The sequence below is a fragment of the Heterocephalus glaber genome, unplaced genomic scaffold (assembly GCF_053883595.1).
Source record: "Heterocephalus glaber isolate CG9 unplaced genomic scaffold, H.glaber_assembly_v1.0 deba00001579, whole genome shotgun sequence".
NCBI classification, from domain to species: Eukaryota; Metazoa; Chordata; class Mammalia; order Rodentia; family Bathyergidae; genus Heterocephalus; species Heterocephalus glaber.
This window is the reverse complement of record NW_028258360.1, coordinates 2,729,964-2,752,043: the sequence shown is the minus strand read 5'-3', so window position 1 is coordinate 2,752,043 and position 22,080 is coordinate 2,729,964. Positions and strand designations below refer to the sequence as shown.

At 40.0% G+C, this 22,080-nt stretch overlaps 1 protein-coding gene and 1 long non-coding RNA gene across 5 annotated transcripts in view; one reads left to right on the top strand and one right to left on the bottom strand.

The window, feature by feature from the left end:
• Window positions 1-22,080, top strand: part of Fgf14 (fibroblast growth factor 14) — a 629,887-nt gene that overhangs the window by 139,704 nt on the left and 468,103 nt on the right. The window lies entirely within an intron of this gene.
• Window positions 7,505-18,788, bottom strand: LOC110344660 (uncharacterized). The gene is made up of 3 exons (XR_002387350.2): window positions 18,687-18,788; window positions 18,432-18,589; window positions 7,505-7,653 (listed from the first exon to the last, which is right to left on the bottom strand). It is a non-coding gene; the product is annotated as an uncharacterized LOC110344660 (long non-coding RNA).

Below are 22,080 nucleotides of genomic sequence, written 5' to 3'. Positions count from 1 at the left end.
AGCCCCGCCTGGCTCCTCTGCCACTGTGCTCTGCCCCTGCTCCTTCTTCATTGGAAATCAAAGCAAACTTTTCTCTTTTCCAAAAAGTGTGGCTCCATTTCCAAGATCCATGGTGACTGAATCTATTTTTGTTTTTACTTGAGATAAATTGAGATTCAATTTTTTCTTGAGATATGAACAAGTGGATCTGAGTGTCACTTATCCACTCAAAAGAGAATTAGGCTTCAACTGTCTTAAAATTGACAGCCAGGCATGGGTGTGTGTGTCTGTAATCCCAGTTTTCTAGGAGGCTGAGGCAGGAGGATAGCAAGTTTTACCCAAACGTGAGCAACTTAGCTACTTAGTGAGACCCTGTCTCAAAGTAAAAAGTGAGGGCTGGGTTGTAGCTCAGTGGCACTGCACCTGCCTCGACAGTGCAAGGTTCTAAGTTCGATCCCCGGTTCCATAAATAAATAAATAAAATAAATAAATAAATAAATAAAAAATAAACAGTGAGAAAAGGGATGAGGATGTAGCTCAGTGCAGAGGTCCCAAAATTCAATTCCTAGTTCTTGAAGTCATTTTCTCCTCTCCTTTCTTCCTTTCTCCTCTTCTTTCTTCTCTCCTTGCTTCCCCGCTGGCTCTCTTGAAGGTCCCGGCCTCTCCGGTGATATGCTCACTGATAACCAACATGTGAGTCCTGGGTCCCCTGAAAAGAGCCAGGTGGAGGAATCCTCTAGAACACAGGAACAGTTTCTTCTGTTCAGTGAGGCCTATAGAGGTCGTATTTACACTTCTACTTTTACAAGACCTAAAACCCCAACCAAACCCGGCTCATGCTGTTTTCCAAAGCAAAGACGGAAAACAAGGAGCATACTAGAAATATTGCTGGAGCCAGAGACAGTGTCCTGGTTCTGGCTCCATCTCAAGCCAGCTCTGTGACATCTCAGATGAGCTGTTTTGTGTGTGACACACTGTATCTGGACTGCGTGAGGTGTTCAGTGCTTTATCATTATTACTCTATTCAGTGCTAATTCCGTTCATTCATTTGTTCATATAATCCCGGAAGTTCCAGATTCTGGGGAGTGGGATGTAAAAGTGCCTTACCTTTGAGGAACACAGTGTGGGGTGAGGGGTGTGCTGGACAGCAGTGACACATCTGAGACCAACAGAGGCACAATGACAGTGGGGCAGACACGTGCTACGATGTCGGGAGGAGCGTGACCTCACAGAGATGGGGCATCCAGGCCTCAGGGAGAGAAGCTTTGTTTATTATAATTTTTTAAAAAAGGAAATGCTCTTAAATGAACAACAATTAATTAAGGTTATCTAGGCAGAGAGGTGGGGAGATGCAGTCACAAAGGAGGGCACGGCACATTCAGGAGTGTACCTGGGGTCAGTCGTCTGCTACGTGAAGCTGGGTTGTGGCTGTGGCACTGGAGAAGGGGACTTGTCCCTAATCTGCTGAAATGATCCTGATATGTTTAAATTTCTGGTTTGTATGTTCCTTCATTCCATTAATGAAATTGAGACCTCATATCTCACAGGTTTGAGTGTAGACCCTCTGGCATTACCCACAGCATAAATAGGCACAGTAAATAATTCACTGAGACAGCTGTCACTCTAGAGAGTGCAGGTCAGGGCATGTGGTTGTCATCAGTCAGCTGCCACCTATTGCCATGCTCTTCCCAGATGCTTCTGGTCCTGCCCTTGGCGGGCAGGGGGTGGCCACTCAAGTGAGGGGCTGGTAAGCAGTGTCTGAGTGAGGAAGCCAGTGACCTGGGAGGGGATCACAGGCCAGCAGCATGCATGGTGGCCCTGCCTACTCATGCTAGTGGGGGCAGGGACAGGGGACAGGTTAAGACCCTCGGCCATGTGGATTGTTCTGGGTTCCCAGATGTGCATGATTGGCTGAGGAATGGGACCGGGAAGGACATTAGTGAGCTCAGCTTGAAGAGCTGAGAGGAAGGGAAGAAATGTGCAGACTTAGTGCTTTGAAATCTATGTGCTCCCTCCAGAAGCCCTGAAGAAAGGCACCATGTAAAAATCTTGTAGCTCTTGCGTGAAGCTCTACCCTTTCCTGTGGGTTATAGGAGCAAATCGAAAAAATAGCACTGTTGAAGAAAATGCACATAGCTAGAAGATAGACAATAGGAGATTCTCTTGATTAGAAATACACATGGAAAGAAGAAAAAGAAAAATGTGATGTAAAAACCATTAGTGAGATTGAGAGAATAAAATTTCAGAAAATGGTATTATTTTGATAATTCTCACAGTAAGATTGTGGGAAATAGTGAATTTCCATCTGGTATTAAAATTTTCTAACAGATAAGCTATATAGCTACCGTCATTTACTCAGGTGATTGTCATGAGAGAAATGTCAATTTTAAGCCAGCGGATACTTTGTTTTACATGCATTTGCTGCCTTTATTAAGCAAAATATTATACAAGCCAATTTTCCCCCTCCCTTGTAGATCAGATCAAGTTTAAAACAAACCACCACATTCAGATACATGTATTAATCTTGTTGAAAAAGTAAAGGCAAATGGATGTTCAGTGGGTAAAGAAACTATTTTTTCAACAAATTTTCAGTTCATGCTTTATTGTTTAAGCCATAGGATCAGAATTTAGTCTATAAACCTGCTATTATGGTGTTATCTCGGTTCATGAACTCAATTATCTCCACAATTCTGGTCACAAACTGAACTGGGAGACAACTGAATCAAATTTCCCCATATGGTCAACATTGAACCTAACCATTGAATTTGATTCAGTTCTGGTTAAACTTAGTTTTCGATAAGAATCATGGAAAGAATCAAATTCATGAATGGAGGTACCACTGTATGTAACACATTACTTAAAAATCAAGTCACGATCTACATAGACTAATTTTATTGGATTATCAAGCAAAGGTATCCATTTACTAAGCTGCTTGTATGTTTAGCATGAATAGTTGCTAGTAAGTTACATAATAATTTAGGACTGACTTGAAGGATAAGTTATGCTTACGATGTGAGAAATTCCAGATGTCCTAACTCTTCAGAGTTCCTAACTCTTCAGAGTATCTAACTCAGCAGTACCCAAGAGAAGTTTGGAGACATTCCAACAAATTTGACAAGTTGCTATGCACTTCTGGTTTAGCTTCTACCATAGCTTCTCTCGAAAGACTTCTTGAATGTGTGTGATCTAGCTTCTCAATCTTCTTTTCAATTTTTCCTCTCTTCCGTCAACTCATACAACCTTTCAAATTTCCAAGTTAAAATAATGCTCTATCCTCATTTAGAGTTTGAATGATTGCTGTGCCCAGCTTCTTACCAGGTGGCAACTGAGTGGTCTCAAATGCCCTTGTAACAAATGAAAATGTATTTCGATCATTTAAAATTTTCAATTTACTTTCTAAACCTGCTTTCTATCCCAGAATTGGCCCTACATCAAGCAAGTCTTATAAAGGTCTCCCGATAGGGGAAGTTTCAAGGACTGATGCATGGATGCACCAAGGTTACAGTCCAAATAGCTGTGCTGACTCACAAGGCCAGCCCCTCAGAAACCAGGGCCAGTGGGTGTTATTTTGCTTCTCTGCAGATGAGAGAGACAGAGAGAGAGAGACATACTTTATTAGTTTTTCTGTCACTGTATTTAATGCTGAATACTGAAAGATAGCTGGATGTTTGGGTTTATTTTTGGTCCTGGTTTTCCATTCAGTTTCTTTCAAGAACAAATTTTCTCATTTAATCAGAATAAGTTGTCATAGGAGCCATAGATTATAGGTGAATCCATTTTCTATCGAAGGAAGGTAGAGATGCAAGAAGGAAATTCTGAGATGGCCTATACTCCTATACTGTCTTTCTGATTGAGAAGAACCAATTATGTAATTTTAATTAATGGAAACAACACTAAGGAAAATGATCAGAAATACAGGGGTTTGGATTTTGAACTCAAAAGCAAGAGTAATTGTAGTAAATTTAAATGGAACTATTTAAAGTAATCAATGATTTAGAGGTGTCACCTAGTTATTTTTCTGAAATAGTCTAGTAGAAATTAATTAAAAAATAAAACAAGTTGCTGAGGAGAGTCAGTAGCATGCATTCTCTACTATATTTTTCTTCAGGGCTTTAGCTACACCAGAGGTTTTCAATGAGGAGCCATTTTGTTGTTCACGAGACATTTGGCAATACCTAGAGACTTTCTTCTTGTTGCCATAATTGGAAGATAGTGCTACTGGCATCTAGTGGATAGAGGAGAGAGATGCTGCTAAACCTTCCACCATGCTGAGTGCGACCCTCTACCACAGAGAAATTATCCAGTCCAAAAGTGTCAATTGTGCTACTATTGAGAAACTCAGATATATTTTAATAGCTATGATCAGAAGTCAGATGACCCTTACTGATATCCTCAAAGAGAGGTCTTTGGGAGAATTCCAGCCATCAGCATTCCCAGGAGTCCTTCTGGTCTGGGGTTATGTGGGGTGACAACCAATTTCTTGGGCTCTCCTAACTCTGAGGGTCCTGGTTGGCCTCTGGGATTCACCTATAACTTATTTTTAAACATCAGTCATCATCATCATCATCATCATCATCATCATCATCATCATCATCATCATCAGGACCGATCTACAGCTCCAGTACCCAAACACAGGATGATTTGCCTTCCTCTAGAATTTTGGGGCAATTCTAGAATTATCTCAGAGATCTGAATTGTGGGTTTTGTGCCATGGGCACTTATCATAAGATTAACAAAAGTATTAACCAGATTATGAGGGCAGCTATCCATACTATATTTTTGGAATTTTGGGGTCACTAATTTAATTAGCATTTTGTCCAAATCATGGAGAAATTCTCCATCACCAACATGACCATATTTGGCTTCTCTTGCTGAGGGTGCAAATCCGGATTGCTCTTTGGTGGTGTTGGCCTGTGCTGTGGTGTAGGGTCTACCTTCATTTGACCTCTTTTAATTCACAGTAACATGAAGTGCAGGAGTCTGCATCTTACTTCTTTGGGTGTAGGGTGGTGGCAAGTCAGAGCTCTGTCCCTGTGAAATGGAAAATTTTCTGTTCTAGGTTACTTCTCATCACAGTGCCTTCCATTATTCTCGATGTTTGTTTATTTGCACAGTTTTCAAATCTTTCTCCCCTGTTACTGTAAGAAGTCTTCATATGTGAAGCAAGCATCCTTATTATCATCCCCATTTTTTCTGATGAGGGAACTAAAGCCAGGAGAATTATCCAGTGTACAAGTGGCAGAATAGTAAGTGAATAAGTGTTTCTTTCCTCCAGAAACTAGTGAGTCTCCTTCTCTTGCAGAGCAAGACTTACCTTGGTGACCTTGGGCATAAAAGTTACTGCTCCCTGTAGCATAGGATGCACCCTGCCTTAGCTCTTCTCAAAGAACCTTACATTTGGCAAGAGGTTTATCTTTTCTACTAGGTTGCAAAATATGCATAATGCCTTTCGCAGTTCTCCTCTTTCCCAACATGGTCCAGACAGATTGGATTAGCCCTGAAGATATTCAAGTGTCCAGGGTCAGGTGTCATGACTGGGCTAGTAGAGCATTATGGTGACTTAATTAATTTTATCCATCTGTAGGGTTAAAGCCTATGCAGGCTGAGGTGTAAAGGAACAAAGAAAATGAGTTTTATGGGTTAGTAGTTTTATTTCAAATTTATCAATGGGATTTAAATATTGTAATGGCATACTTTTGCCAAAGGGGAATATTATTTGGAGACTAGAGGAGGCTTAGTAGAAGGACAGATTTGGCATTGTTAATTGGAGGATGCAAGAAGAAAAGTTGAGAAAGAATTACGGAAAAGGCATGGAATCAGATCCTCAGGAAATCACCAGCGCTAATGGGTTATTACCAGTCCTTAGAGTGCCCCTGACTGGAAGTGGAGAAAGTTCTTCATCTGGCTGTTAAAAAATCAAGCATTGTACAATATCTTTAGGAGGCTAGAGAGTTGGTAATATGCCAGATGTCTAGACCAGTGGGGCTGAACCAACAGCATGCATGCCACAGTGGGATGCTTGTATCATTCAAAGCTCTGTAAGATTCACCATCACTGGTCTAGACCAATGCTTTTGAAGATCTGTTTAATGAAATATTAGATTATCAGGATGTGAATTCCTCAGATATTTGGGAAATATTGGAATTATCCAAGCAAACAGGCTGTTCTAGGGAAGTTAATATGTTAACATGCATTGTAGATCTCCAAGAGAGGAACACTCAACAAACTCTGCCACATTTGTAATTAAAACTCCACTCCATTTTGCCTACGCAGTCCCTTATTATAGTTGGTGAGGGTGGTCTCCTTTTCTCTTGGTGGAGATTGGATGGCCAGCAAATGGTGACTCTCCCATTCTTACTCATTTCTTCCTTTTGGCCCATGCTATTGAGGTCTGTGTGGGGTGGGTTGTAGGCAGGGGGACAAGGAGAGACAGCTGTGACCATTCTCTGTGCTTTCTTCCACCTGGTTGATGGTAAAGCTCCTCCTTCTCTTCTGGGGGTACAGTAGGAAGATTTTTCTGTGCATGTGGATGGACAGAGGCCAGGGGACACGTGCTTCTTTATACCTGAGAGTGGTCTCCTCCCAAATCATGCCCATACCTCTTGGCTTTGCCCATGGAGTTTTCCTCATCTTCCAGGCAGATTTCATGGACAGGGCCAAGGCAGATCTCTCCTGCACAACTCAGACCTGGTCTAGAGTCCTCATGCCTCTGTACCATGCAGTCCACAATGATCCATTCTAGCATCCATGAGGTTTGTTATGAGGAGAAAGAAGGAAATGGTCCTGTTCTGTAATTGTGAAGATATTTTTTGGTGTCTTTCCATGTTGCCAAAAGATTCAGGAGAGACGAAAGCCATTTCCAGTATGGTTCTCTTCATGAATTTTTCATAAGAATTGATGGGAATGGGGGAGAACTTTCTTATTCGGTTATCTAGAACTACCAGGTTGATGACTTGGTTGATACAAATACAGGCAACGTCCTGTTCCAATGTCTAATGTTTATCAACACAGAAGAGCCTCCTAACACATGCATACACGCTCACCACACACTGTTTTCAGAACTGCATTGTATTTTTCTGAGTCTCTGGTGATTTGCATGCTCAGCCTTCATTCCTCACTGTCCATTTGTTTTCATCCCTCAACAACCTCTGCCATCATCTAGCACAACTTCCTTCCTTTCTTCCTTCCTTCCTTCCTTCCTTCTCTCCCTCCCTCCCTCCCTCCCTCCCTCCCTCCCAGGAAAGAAGACATAGTAAAGGAGAATTAGTTAGAAAACTAGAGAGATCTTTGATAATATAATGTACTTCAAATCAAAAGGGAAAGTTTTGACAGGGACAGCAAGTGGAACTGAAAAAATGTGAGTGGATGACACAGCTGGAGGAAACTGGTGACCTAGAGGGTAGGCACATTATGGAGTGTTGTTTGCTTTTCTTTGTTTTTTCAACATTTGAGGGCTAGTTGGTAATTTTATTATCTTCACAACATTATCATAACTGCTGAAAGAGTTATTTGCTTTACAAATTCCCATATTTACTGTGATCATTACAAAGTTCTTGAGAATGTATGTGGAGATTAAAGTGAATTTTCCCAGTGAATTCTGGGAAAACAATCTCTACTTAGCCTGGTTGATATTTTGTCCAGTGACTTGACCTTCCTCTGTGCTCCATTTTATTTCTAAAACAAAAGAAAATGATTATGTTCACCAATTACTTAATTTGTTTTTAAATTAAAGGAATAACACAAAATGGCTATAATGTTTCATGTGTATGTATAATGCATATATATGTATGTGTTATGTATACATCCAATTGTAGGAGAAATGTTTATCCATTGGTAAGTAGGGAAAATGTGAAGACAGGGTTTAAATTGACTGGAAGCTACTAAGTTAATATTTTTCTCACTGTACTTTTAAATTGAATGCAATGGATCTGTCTCACACATGGGTTGTCCCTGAATATTGAGCAAAATTAAAATTTCAGACATGAAGTGACATGTTTACTACATATCTCAATTCTCGTGTTTGATTTCTGGATAATAGAAGCCCCTTGCACATGTGACTGCACTTACTAAATGAGCTGATTCTGTCAGATGCTCATGTAGTCCAGGGGATAGTATATGCACAGTAAATTCAAGCTATTATTATCATCATATTATAGAATTACTTTTCAAAAGGTCCCTATAGGAATGAAAATCTAGAGGAAATTTTGTCAAAATGTTAATGATAGTTGAATTAGGGAAAAAGTAAATGTTTTTCTACTTCTAAGATGCTATTCCCTATTCCTTCATTTCTTTTTTTCCCCCATTAAGTTTATTGGTACATTTTCAGTATACAATACAGTTATATTCATCATTGGGATCTTGTACCATTACATGAGTCCCTTGGTTTTCATTTTTTTTCCCCTTCCCTTGCCCTCCCTTCACCCACTCCACCCTTCCCTATTTGCAAAGACCTTGTTTCCATTTTTTTCCTCTTCTCATATTTTTTTCTTTCTCTTCTTTCCCTTCCTCTACCCCTCCCAATTCTCCTGCTCTTTTAGACCTTTTCTTCCTGTTACACAATATCAGTTATACATTTTTTAAATTACAATATCAAGATCTAGGAGACATTACCACAGATTTTACAGAATTTAAAAGGATATAAAAAGCATATTACAAAAATCTTTTTTGAAATAAATTTGACAACTTCTAAGAAGTACCTTGGAAGACAAATTAATGAAACTAACTCTGGAGGAAATATAAAATTTGAATAGCACCTATTAAAGAAAGTATATTCCTAGCTTGAAAACTTACCTATATGACAACAGCAGGCTCATAAACATTTTAACTGATAAATTATATCAAACAATTAAAGCAGAAAAAAAGAAGGAACACTTCTCCCCTCATTTTAGGAACTCAACATTCTGCTAATCCCAAAACTGGATAAAGATAATAGAAGAAAAATGTATGAACATAGATAGAAATTTGTTTAACAAAACAAACTATTGGAAGTCAGATCTGGCAGGATATAGAAAGTAGTTTTGTTATAAGGATGGCAGTGTTGGTTCAGCATTGGAAGATCCACCCCCAAAAGTCATCATTTAAACAGAGGAAGGGAAAAAGCCATATGATCCTGTCACTAGTTGGAGAAAAATTATTGGACTAAATTCTACAGCTGTTCATGGTAAAAGCTATCAGGAGACTAGAAGTAGAACAGAAACTTCTCAACAGATTAAAGACATGTACTCCATACTTCCAGCGAGAATGCCTTATATAAATGGAGACAATGCAATGCTTTCTCCTTCAGGTGGGGAACAAGGACAGATATGCTTACTCTTTATCTGTACATTAAACTTTGAAACCTAGTCCCTACCAAAATAGTCTGGCAATAAAATGATACAACTAGGTTAGGATTGGCATGGCAGAAGCAAAATCTTTATATGTAGATGAAATGATCATCTACAGAGAAAATACTAAGAAATCTCTAGGAGCCCCTAGAACTTGTACTTGAATTTAGCAGGATTAGAAAACACAAGGTATATATAAAAATTCAGGTCTGTGTACACTTGCTATAAATGAAGAATTGGATATTGAAATTTAACAGTTATGTAGGAGTACAAAGGACCTAGAAAAGTTTAAAAAAATAAACAGTGTTGGAAGATGTTTAGTACCTAATTTTAAGACTTCTTCTAAAACTACAGTAATCAAGGCAGTGTTGGTGTAAGGAAAGACATATAGATCATTGGAATAAAACAGAGAATCTAGAAATAGAACCACACATATATGGTCCACTGAGTTTTGAAAGATTATTTAACATTAGCATTTTATAGAATATAAACTCAATTCAAGAGCTGAGGAAGAGATAATGTTTTCGGCACTAGAACACCTGGTATCCGTATATAAAAAGTTAACCTCAACTCTTTTTTTCCATACATGAAAATAACTTGAAGGGATCTATGAACCTAAATAAGAAAGCCTAAAAGTATAAAACTTTAAGAAGAAATTATAAGGGAAAATATTTATGAATTCAGGGTAGGCAAGAACTACCTAGGATACAAAAAACATGATGTGTAAAAGAAAAAAATTGATAAATGAGATTCTATCAAAATTTAGAACTTTAAATGATGTCATTAAAATGAAAAGTAGTCCTTAAACAGACCATATGACTTAAACAGACTCATATAACCTATGAGCAGAATATATAAAGAATTCTTAGAGCTCATTAATAGACAACCCAATTAAAATGTAGACATTAGAAGATGATAAATAACCAGTATAGCATAAGGAATGGTGTGCAAATCTAGAATTAGAAAAATACTAATCAGTACAATAATAAGATTGAATAATACACTCATTAGGGAGATGAAGTCAAAAGTTTTAAAAGCCTTGTCATGACTTTTTCTTTTTGTTGGATTCTCCCCCTTTGCATTTAATTTGTCACGCCCAATGGATTCATTCTGCTGGGTTTCCTGGGGTTGTGATCCTCATTGTCTTTTCCTAGGGTATTGTCTAAAATTTTTTGGAGTGCTGGTTTGGTATTCATGAAGTTCCTGAGGTGCTCTTTGTCATGAAAGTATCTTATTTCTCCATCAATTTTGAAAGATAGTTTTGCAGGATACATCAATCTGGGTTGAAGGCTGTTTTCCTTTAGGGCTTGAAATACATCACTCCAAGCTTTTCTTGCCTTGAGGCTTTCCATTGAGAAGTCTGCTGTGATTCTGATGGGCTTTCCTTTGTATGTGATTTGTTTCTTTTCTCTCACTGCTTGTAGAATTTTATTCTTCTGTTGGATTTCTGGAATCGTAACTATTATATGCCTATGTGTAGATTTTTTTTGATTAAGGCTAGCTGGATTCCTGTATGTCTCACTTACCTGTATGTCAAGTTCTTTTCCCCTGCTTGGAAAGTTTTCTGCCATCACTTCTGTGAAGAGTTTTTTTATGTCATCTGCACTCTCTCCTCTTTCTTCATTGACTCCAATCAGAATTATGTTATTCTTCTTTGCATCATCTAGCAGCTGCTGGATTGATTTCTCGTGTTCCCTTACAATTTTAAAGCAATTTTTCTTTTCCTCCTCACTAATTGCAATCTTTTCTTCTATATGTGAAATTCTACCCTCACATTGGTTCATTCTACTGCACAGACTTTCAATGGAGTTTTTAATCTCTTGGAAATCTGTTTGTATCTGTTTTATGGGTTCCATTTGTTTCCTATGTTGAGATTCCATCATGTTCCTCAGATCCTCTATTTTTTTATGTGTCCTCTCTAGATTTATTAATCATGTCTTGCACCATGAGCAAAATCTTTGCTGTTATCTGAGTAATGATTTCTGATTTCATTTTTCCCAGATCCTCTTTTGTTGCCAGTTCAGAGAGTCCAGGTGGTTGAGTATCAGATTGTTCTATCGTGTTTCCCTTTCGGGTTGCTGTAGGTGATCTGAAACTCTGTTTTTGAGGCTTGCTTATGTGTTTTCTCATTTCCACGGGGCGGGGGTGTGCTTCTGGCACCCATGTGGCTCACCTTCCCTAGGGAGCTTCCTTCTGGGTGCTGGGACCGGCTCACCTTCTCTGCCCTAGGAGCCTGGGATGGAGGGGGGGACCTTCCTTCTGGGTTCTGGGACTGGCTGAGCTTCTCTGCCCGTGGTCTGGCGATCCGGTGTCCTCTGCGTCTTTGTAATGTGGAACCAGGTGGCTGTACAGAGGAGCGGGGGGAGGGGTGTCCAGTGGATTGTTGCCGGGGCACGGGCTGATTTGTCGTGTTCCGCGTGACTCTGGACCTCGGTAGGGCATGCGCAGACCTGCCTGTCTCCCCTATTCCTTCATTTAACAGACTCTCGTGTATGCTAGCCACATCTGCTAAGCCCTACTCATCCAAATATAGATAAGACCACATTTTCTTTCCCAGGTAAAACTCTGTTTCATAAAGACTCACTGTAAATACTTTAAAGAAAGTTTCAGTAATTATTCTCTAATACTTCCTAATTAACAGGTGCTCAGAGAGGTGCTTATATTTACACACTGCTGCAAGCCTGACAGGCACACCCATGTTAGTCTTCTGGGCCTGAATTCTTGCAGTAACCCTCTCAGAGGTGCAGTTTGAGAATACCCTGTCTTTTTCCCGATGTGGTGCAATAATCATCCAAGCTCAGGGGGCAGGGGATGGCATGAGGGGTCATTTAAAGAAGGGCACATTTGAATAGCTAATTTGTCTACTGTTTGGGATTTCTGAAGAGAAGATGAAATAAATATCTCTGCTGCCATTTCCTAAATGGGTTACAACTGCTTTTCTTTTTTTCCCCCTTTCTTTTCTTTTGACACTGATTAGAGACAGTTGGTAGTTTCCACATTTCAGATAATAAGAACAAATTGATGATTTTTCAACTACATTATTGAAAGGCTATTATTGTGACGTTATTTCACTCCATGGTACCGAGGCATTAACGTTTTTTTCCTTTGTTCTCGTATATGTGTTCACAGAAACATATATGCTTTTTCCTTCGTATAATGTATTGATCAGCTTTCCCATCTCTGAGACACAATACCTGACACCCACAGCTAAAAGGAGGAGAGGTTTAATAGGCTCATGGTTTCAGGAGATTCAGTTCATGGTGGCTGGCTCCAAGGCAGAGCCATCCTGGTGAAAGAGCACAGAGAAGCAAAGATGCTTAGTTCATGGTAACTGAGAAGTAGACCAGAGGACCAGTGCCAGAGAGTAGGGGCCAGGCACCATCTATAGTACCCAAAGCCAGGCTTCCATGATCTTCTTGTAAGTGTCCTCCCCTAATGGCTCTGGGAGGTTGCCAAGCCAATCAAGTTGTCACAACTAAACTTAACCACCACAAACGGAATTCTAGGACAGCGACAATGAGCAAGTCTACAGGGGTGTGCTGGGGATGAAATGCAGCCTTCTTCACCATGTGGAATGAGGCACATTTCACTGTTACTTTTAATATCCTTTATTTGCGAAGAAGATACATTAGCTTCACAAAACAAGTTGTGATCACATGATGAAGTGATCAAATGGCCCTAATTTTTACCTAATTAAAATATTCAGCACGTTGTATACAATAGTGTGAAAAACCTAACAGACTTGAGATAATTCACATAGATTTATTTCATATTTTCACTCTCAAGTCTTTAATCCCACAAAAGAATTCAAAACTCTTTAATTTCATTAATATAATAATATAATTTTAAGTGATTTGTTTTTCATTCAAAATGCTGTATCCCCTTCCCCATGATTGTGCATGTGAATTGGTCAAAGAGTGACCCTTGGGAATTCACAGTGTAGGGGAAAACATGAGAGGAACCATTGCATCTTTATAAACTATGGATGGGGTGTCCCTTCACATCCATCTGATTGTCAGTTACACTTTTGACGAAGGAAGATCTCAGGACCAGAATCTCAGAACAGAATACAACAATGCAGAATTCAGACCCAGCACAGAGAACAGTTCCACAAATCCCAGGAGAATCTAATCCCAGGAAAACAGTCATCAGTTTGCATTTTATAGGACTCACAGAACATGCAAACCTCTGTCACAGTACTCTTGTTTAAAGCTTAGAATTTAGGGGAAACTTAGACCAATTGTACGTAAAGAATTAGCACTTACTGAATATAGAAATAAAGGGCTTTTACAGGGGAAAAACACCCCAGAGCAGAAATGATAAGGTTGAGAAAAAAGAGAAATAATCAAGAGCATTTGCTGAGTCTAGAAAACACAAAAAAGAGGGACCTGAGTGGGACCAGAAAGCAAACCCAGTCACCAAAGCATTTTGGGAGTGTTTCAGTGAGAGGACTGCTCTTTACAGCCATTGCGTATAGATGTGTTCATTAGCTATAAGATTAGTAGTTAATTATAGAGTAGTTATCGTCTTGCTGACCACCTACTCTCATATCGTCATATGTGCCATGGTTATAATACTTATTACATACATTGCACTCCTCTAAAGTTGAGAGAAATTCAGCAACATGCTGCAAATCACACTGCTATTAATTGTGAGATCTTGGATTTGAACCATGGTCTTTCTGCTTCCTTTATATTTTATCACACCTTTTGCCACACTGACACTCCCAACTTATTTTAATTGGAAATTGGTTCTTTCCCCCTACTAATAGTGTCAGTTAAATAATTTAACTGTGTGTTGTTATAAATAAACACGTCAGCTCTAGACATTTATTTGTCTCCAGTGACTTTGGTTTATAAAATGAGATAACCTATTTGGACTTAAAATTCTTTTTAAAAATAACAGAAGACCATATTCAAATGGAATTACTGCTGGAAAAGGTAGCATTCCTCCTAACAACTATGTGTTAGGGTAAAGAAAGGTAAGACAAAGATGACAATCACATAAAGCAGGTAGGTTTCCTCTTACATTATAGTCTATAGCTTTGTGATGTCATGCAGAGCCTGTCCTCCACTTCATGGTGGAAGCTGGGTCACTGTTACATTCCTCTTGGAAAGAGTGAGAAATTCAGACAGAAGAGCAGAGAGCAAAGCCACGGCATAGAAGTGGCAAATATCATTCGCACTCCCTCTCACAAATAAGCACTTAGTCACAAGACCAGCATACAGCAAAGGAGGCTGGGAAATAGTGCAGCCCGGTGCCTGGCCAGAGTACAGAACTGATTAGCAGTCCAGTGTTAGAAAAATTTGTGCTCTGAAAAATATAGGATTTATTGAACCAATGGTTTTCCAACAGAATGTGAGAAAAAGACTAAATATGCAAAGTGGGTATATCTGGAGGAGACAATACCATGTGCTACGGTTTGGATGTGTCCTCCGTAAAGCATGTGTTGGAAACTTAGTCTCCAGTACTTTTGGGAAGCAGAGCCTAATGTGAGGCGGTTAAGCCATGAAGCCTCTGCTTTCATGAATGGATCAGTGCCTTTATCAGGGGAGTGTGGTGGTTATCGAGTATGTTGGTCCTTTTTCTCTGTCTTCTGCCCTTTCTTTGAGCTTCTTGCATGGGATAATGCACATAAAGGCCCATGCCAGCTGCTGGTCCTAATTTGGACTTCCACACTCCAGAAACATGAGCCATACATTTCTGTCTGATATCAATGACTCAGTCTCAAGTGTCCTGCTATAGCAGCACAAACAGACGCAGGCAGCATGTCACTTCATGGCATGGCCAGGGCTTGGCTCGCCCTGTCAGTCACATTAGCTTGGTCATAATTACAGCTTAGGTACAATTTAAATGAAGTACTTTTCAGGATGCCAGAGGAAAGCTAGAAAAGAGAGGAAAGGAGTAGAGTCAGCTTGGGTCTCTGTGAGTGATTGGCTTAAATACGCACTCTACACGTCCTTTATATGTATTTCATTTCAGTTTAGTCTTCCAAAGTAGGTTATGCTGATCAAACTCACTTAAGTCTTTCTCTTTTTTTGGTACTGGGGATTGAACTCTGGTCCTTGTGCTTGCAGGGCAGGCAGCGGAACCACTGAGCTAAATCCCAGCCCCTGTGCTGATCAAACTCATCATACCAATGTTTTACACTTGAAATTCAGGCCACAGAGCAATGAGTCCTCAGAGTCCACAGAGCAGGGGTTAGTTTCGCACCACGAAAAGCCATTGTACCATCGCTGCCCCCACACTGGGGTCTGGGGCTCAGAGAGGAAGGTTACTGTATTTTCCACTTGCAGGTTGCCAAGACAAAAAGTTCTTTATATCTTAACTACAGAGCAAGTAGAACTTGCATGGCTTGTAGAAAATTATTTCCTAACTAAAAATAAGACTTCCTGGTAGGAGCTATTTGCTAGATCAGAGCTTTAGGGCTTTTCGTTGGCACAATTTTGTCTACAGTGATTTGTATTCTAAACTCATTGTACCCTAAACAAACACTTTCTTTCTTCATTAAATGCATGGTTCTGTAGGTAATGGGAGGACAGGTTGGCGGCTACTTACAGAAAGGATTTTTTTTTTAATAGCAGAAAAAAATAGACTGTCTTGATGTCGAAGTTCTTGAGCCCAAATTAGCAAAGCAGGTGGATAGATCATATTTTCTCTGGCGCATCACTCCAGGGGGAATTGGAGCTGTTTTTGGTAGTTGTCCCACTTCCTTTTGCCTGAGACTCAACAAAGCAATATGCATCTTTTAACTTTATTGTTGTTTCTTCTAAAGTCTTTTCAAAATCAGAGCTGTCCAGATTGGAGAGGGCCAAATTCCAGGGCACCCTGGGAAAGTAGAGGTATCAAGTGACCCCTATAATTTATTTACTAGGGCAAAGAGATATGGAATTTGGAATTATGCTCTTATTTTCCCCCAGGAGGTTCCATGTATTTATGAAGTCTGGTTTTTTTTTTTTTTTTTTTTTGATGGGAAAGAAAAGAAAAAGGCATTGGATTGCTAGTGCATAGATTCTTCTAGCTGGGCTGTGGAAGAATGCCTCTTTCTCTACAACCATTAAACAATGCCCTGCTAGCATCAGTCTGGTGGGAAACAGATAAACATTGGTTATTTTAATTTGTGTTTTCCCGAGTACTTACAAGGTGGAACATTTTATGTTTGTTGAAACTTTGCATTTCCCCCATGAGAATTACCTTTTCAGAACTTTTGCTCTTATTTGTTTATTTATTTATTTATTTCTGAGAGGCATAGGCAGATTTATTTAGGCAGAGTTGAAGAACTACACACTCAGACAGAAAATATAGTGTGGGCGCTCAAGAGAGAGACAGCTTGCTCTTTTTGATAATGCCTCGTTTGGTTTTTTTTGGTAATGATTTGTAGAAGCACTTTACAAATGTTACAGATCTTATTTTCTCACCATATAGCTTAATATTATTTCCCACACTAAGAGGGTAAACATTATTTTCTTTAATTGCATCTCCTAATTTTGCTTTTTCCATTACTGTTTGTATTTTCAGTCTTTCTGGAACTTGCATGTATTATTGGGTGGAGATGTTCATTTTTCTCCTCTGCTGTCTCCCCCTGCAGCATTTAGTTCCTGGGACAAGGTTGGGGAGAACTTAGGCTGTGGTCATTGAGCTTATAAACTGCGTTTTCCACAACGCTACCATGCAAACAAAAGGAACTAGAAACCAGATGTAGTGGGAAACAGAAAATTGATCTATTCTTTCTTAAAACTGCAACTATCAGTGCTCAGATTTGCTGGAAAAGACTTGTTTTAGTTGGGCAATGTTACAGAAGAGGTAGGAAGGGAAAGTGTTTTGCAGAGTGGAGACAAGTGCTTATGTAATTTGCGAGCTGAGAAAAGCTATTATTTTATGGAGCAGGGAGTAGCAGGGATAAGAGAGATGCATTTAGTTGGCCATATGCTTTATATTCTGTCTTGAATTAAGATCACTATATATAAAGGATATTTTATCTGTACCCTCTAAGCTCCAGTTTGTAATCTTACTGAGAGTCCTGCATGTTATCTATAAGAAGGATTTCCTTTCCAATGACGGTGATAAAAATGTAGTAATGCAGGTGCAAGGACATGGCCAGCATTTCTAGTAATATCCTTAAGGTGGAAAGTGGTAAAAGCATTGGGTTAAAGTTTCCATCATAAAATTGCACCTTTGGAGCACGATCCTTTTGAAGAAAAAGTCTTTTTCCAATTAGAGTAAAATACTAATGTATCTTTTATGTTTACCTTATGAAATTGTACTCTAGATTTTTGATCCTAATGACATACTCATGGGTGATTTCCCTGCCATCATTTGAGATTTTTTAAAGTGTATTTTCCTGAGCTTTTCCTGGAGAAAAGGATTTTCTGGTTCTTTTTTTGGGAGGTGGCCTACCCTGAGTGACTGCATCAAAAATAATTAAGAAAATGTTGCAGGCATTGTAGAAAGAAAAGTAAATGCTAAGTGAGAAAACCCAGGAGAATGGTGTCTAGTTTGTTTTTTTTTTAGCCTTTTAATGACCCCATTATTTGCAGTAGCTCTGAAGTCCAAGGGCCGAATTTAGGTGGGGGCCCTCCTTCATAGTCTTCAGCTGTTTCTTAAAAATTTACCTTGCAAAAAAGAAAATAAAATAAAAATAAAAATTTACCTTGCAAAAAAAGAAGAAAATTTACCTTGCAGGTAGCTGCTGTGTTAGTCAGATGTGCAGCCAGTGCTATAAATGCACATGCCCCACTTAGCAGTTTAGCTGCCTCATTCAAAGCCCAAAGCTCCACAGTGCTCTGCAGCGCTCTCCCCATCCACAGGCTGCACCCCAGCCCCTCCTAGCAGTCACAGTCTCTGCATTTACAAAATTAATTCCTGAGAAATCTGTTCTGCCGTACTAATAGAGCACATGTGATCTGAATCTTAGCGTCCATGATCTTCAGCTCATCTGATAAATGGCACAGCAGATGATTCTTTGACCAAAACAAAAACCTAAAAGCAAAACCTGAAAACCCAAATCCCCCAAACCCAAAGATGGTCTCCCAGTCTGTACCATAAGGGGGTATGTGAAATCTTTACAGTGCAATTAGTGGCTTGGGCCTTTGGCGCTTGTTCCCAGCAAGCGTTTTAACTTTGTTTTACCTCAGCCGCAAGTAGAGTTCTAACCCTCAGTCCCACCGTCTTTCAACTCTGCTGTCCTTTCTGCTACGCGGAGTGGATGAGCAGATGGGCCGTGGACGTAGAGAGTAGCGTTGCATCACACTCTTCTTTCAGGAATTTACATTTGCTGTACTGCTCGTCTGAGGACAGAAACATAAAGCCGACATACAAGACAATAAATGAACAAGGGCCAAGGGAAAATGAAGGGAAATCTAGGTAAAAGCCCTCTTAGATTACCTTGATAGTTTACTAACAGTAATAAATTGCTAGCTAATTACATTAAAAAGTCTCCGGCTAATTTGCTCTGAAAATGAATCAACGGGCCTGGCTGTCTGCCACGTCACAATCTGTACCTCTTCTAATTTCTAATTGGTCCAAACTAGAAGAAGTATCGATTGGCGCAATGACGTGGAGACAGTTCAGCTGAAGACAGCGTGCTCCGAGCCACTGACAAATTTTAATAGTGTCTGTTATTATTATGGATGATGTCCGTTTATACTTTTTCTGGCCGTAGTATGGAGTGAACCCAGGGCCTTCTCACAAAACTACATCCCCAGCGCCTCTCTCATTTTTTTGAGATAGGGTCTCACTAAGTCACTACGTTGCCTAGGCTACCTTGAACTTGTAAACCTCCTGCCTCAGCCTCCCAGAATGCTGGAATACTAGGTGTATTTCCCCACACCTAGCTCATAAAATTGTCTTGAAAGACGAAGGGAAGTACAGTTTCCTGTTGAAATAGGATGTGGTTGATATGCAAGATATGTGAAAGACATCTGATTGAAAAAGAGTACCGTGTCCAACACGCTGATGAAGTATATTTCTTTTGTAGCTTAGAATAACACATCAGAGAAAAACAGCGATGAGGATAACACAGTTAGAAACTTGGCTCTCTGGAACAGGACAGAAGATGCGTGCGTTATTGATAATCTATGTATTTTATGTCTGGAAAAGACCTTGCAACCTGCTTCATCTGCCTCATGCGATTTGTTCTTGGAATTTGTTAATCATTGCATTAACCTGTATTTCGTGTCTTAAAGCTGTCATTTCATATTTTCTTATTCCATCATTTTTTTAATTGATTTCAGAATCTTTTGATCCAGTGCCAAGTTGACAAAACAAAATGCTTCCCCTCCTTTCTTCCCTCCCTCCCTTACTTGTCCCTTTCTGTAGCACTGGGGGACTGAACTCAGGATCTTTGCACTGAGCTCCAGCTGTTTATATTTTGAGACAGGGCCTCGCTAATCACTGAGTTGCCCGGGTGGAGCCTGAATTTGTGATCCTCCTGCCTCAGCCTCTGAGAATGCTGGGATTACAGGCAAGAGCCACCATGCTTGGCTGACAATACTAATTTTTTATGTTCCAATTATTTCATTTAGTAAGCGTGTCAATTTAGTTAAAAGACAAATTTAATGATGATAAAGAAAGTGTTGCCTATTAAGCACACTCTGAAGGGAGTATAAATAACTGCTTAATTAAAACTTAAGTAGATCTTAAAAACCTGATTATTCAGGTAATATGTGTCCCAGTTTAGAGTAATGCTACGATGCTGATTTCCTGTGTGGATGTGGTCCAAAATTCTGCATAAAAATCTAGAATAGTAAATAAAAGCACTTTGCTATGAACACAATGCTTTATTTTTAAGAGCTGTTTTACATTTTTAACTATAGATTTGTAACTATTATATGTCTACAAAAGACTAGAGAGTTTTGGACTGTTCTTTCCTATAAGTATTTTTTCTTGAAAGCTTAAAGACAATTTTGGACTGTTCTTTCCTATCAGTATTTTTTCTTGAAAGCTTAAAGACAATTTTAAAAATACATGTAATTTATAGCTTAGATGGCCTAAAACTTTTTGGTAATGTTTTTAAAAAATGTTAGCTCTGCAACTGGATCTGAACCTTCCTTCTGCACGATCCAGAAATGGAAGTAGAGCTGGGTCCACATCTCCCTTTCACCCTGCTCAGCTGCAGCTCCTGCTCACCTGACCCACATTATGCTCCCGGGGTGAGCAACCCCCTTGGGAGAGACACCTGGTCTCTGGGTCCCCCGGAGCCACTTGTGTGCAGACAGCTGAGTGTGAGCAGAAGCGCTGTCCGAAAGTCTTGCTTTTGGTGGGCGCTGTCCCGAGCTGTCTGCCCCCTTCCTTGCCCGAGGCTTCCTGTACCCAAGAAGGGGATGACACAGGAGGAGGCACACGGAGCTGCCAGCGCAGGTGACGCATGCAGCTGTCAGCCTAGTCCGAAGCACACAGTGCAGGCAGGGCCCACACACTGACCTCACATCGACTCCAACTGCAGCCTCCGTCCTTAGCCCCACCTGGAAGCCCAAGCTCACACGCTTCACCTGGCGAAGTGGCAGTGAACCTGGCCACACTTCTGGCTCCTCTTCAGAGTTGCTGGCCCTGGTGAGCCTGGGACTGGTTCTACAGTGGCCCCTGGGGCCCTTGCTGGGGACCTGGGGACACCTGGTGCACCCCAAGCAAGGCAGCTCACTGGCTGGTGGTCTGGCCACTAACGGGGGCAGGATTTTGGTGCAGTTTCCTAAAGATGGGGAAAGAAATCCACTGTGAGAATTCCAACTCCAGCCAGCAAGCATGGATGTGCTGTTGCCCACAGACAGGAGGCTTCTGGAGGCTGCCGAAGGATTTCCTTTCTGGGGAAGTCTTTCCTGACTATTTTTCCCTATTCTCTTTCCTGATCTGAAGATCTCAGTCATCTCACGGCAGATCCTGTGTCCAGTGCAGCTGTCAGGAAGAGAAAGTGTGTTTTACAGCTGAGAAGTGGGGATCAAGACATGCGAAAATGAACTGGCTGGATCTGATCCCCTTTGGGGATAATTTGGAGAAGGTTTATTGGCTGTCTTTGCTTTCGCCTCAACTTGCGATACACACAAACCACCCAGGAATGAGCCAGGCCGAGCGCTTCCATGTGTAACACATTCCCAGGTGACCAGTGAGCTGCTGGTCCTCAAGCCAAACTCTAGCCAAGACCAAAAGCACAGAATTTTTGGAGAATAATTTAATTTGGTTATGTTGATAGCTGAGTGGAGAGTAGATCTATGAATTATTTACAATTTTTAATTTATTCATTTGTAAAACTTTAATGAGATTCTGGGATTTTAATATTATCCTACATGGTTAGTAAGTCATCATTTGTCATGATTAAACATTGCAGAAACAACAGAAATAGATCCTAAAATATGATCTCCAAGTAATAAATACTGCCACGTGATTTATGAATTTTATCTCTTACTGGGTATATATATATAATAGAATTGGTGAATAAATCAAATTTATGTATCAGATAATTTTCAGATGATGCTTTGATTTGACCAGTAACTAAGACCTTGTCTCTGAAGGCTCTTTTGATAGAAATGTGCATAGTGTATTCTATGTGAATCCCAGACACTGGTATTCAGGAATCAGACACCAAGTTCCTTTGACAATAATAATATTTTTCTTCTTCCAGTCAGTGTTTTAAAGCTTAAACTTTTACAGCCTTTTCCTCATACTGTGTCTTTATGTACAGGAAGTAACTGTAGAGTCCAATGTACCATAACTCAATAATACCACCGGGGTACTTAACTTTTATGAGCTCATATATAATTTATTAACAATATATATTAAACAGATC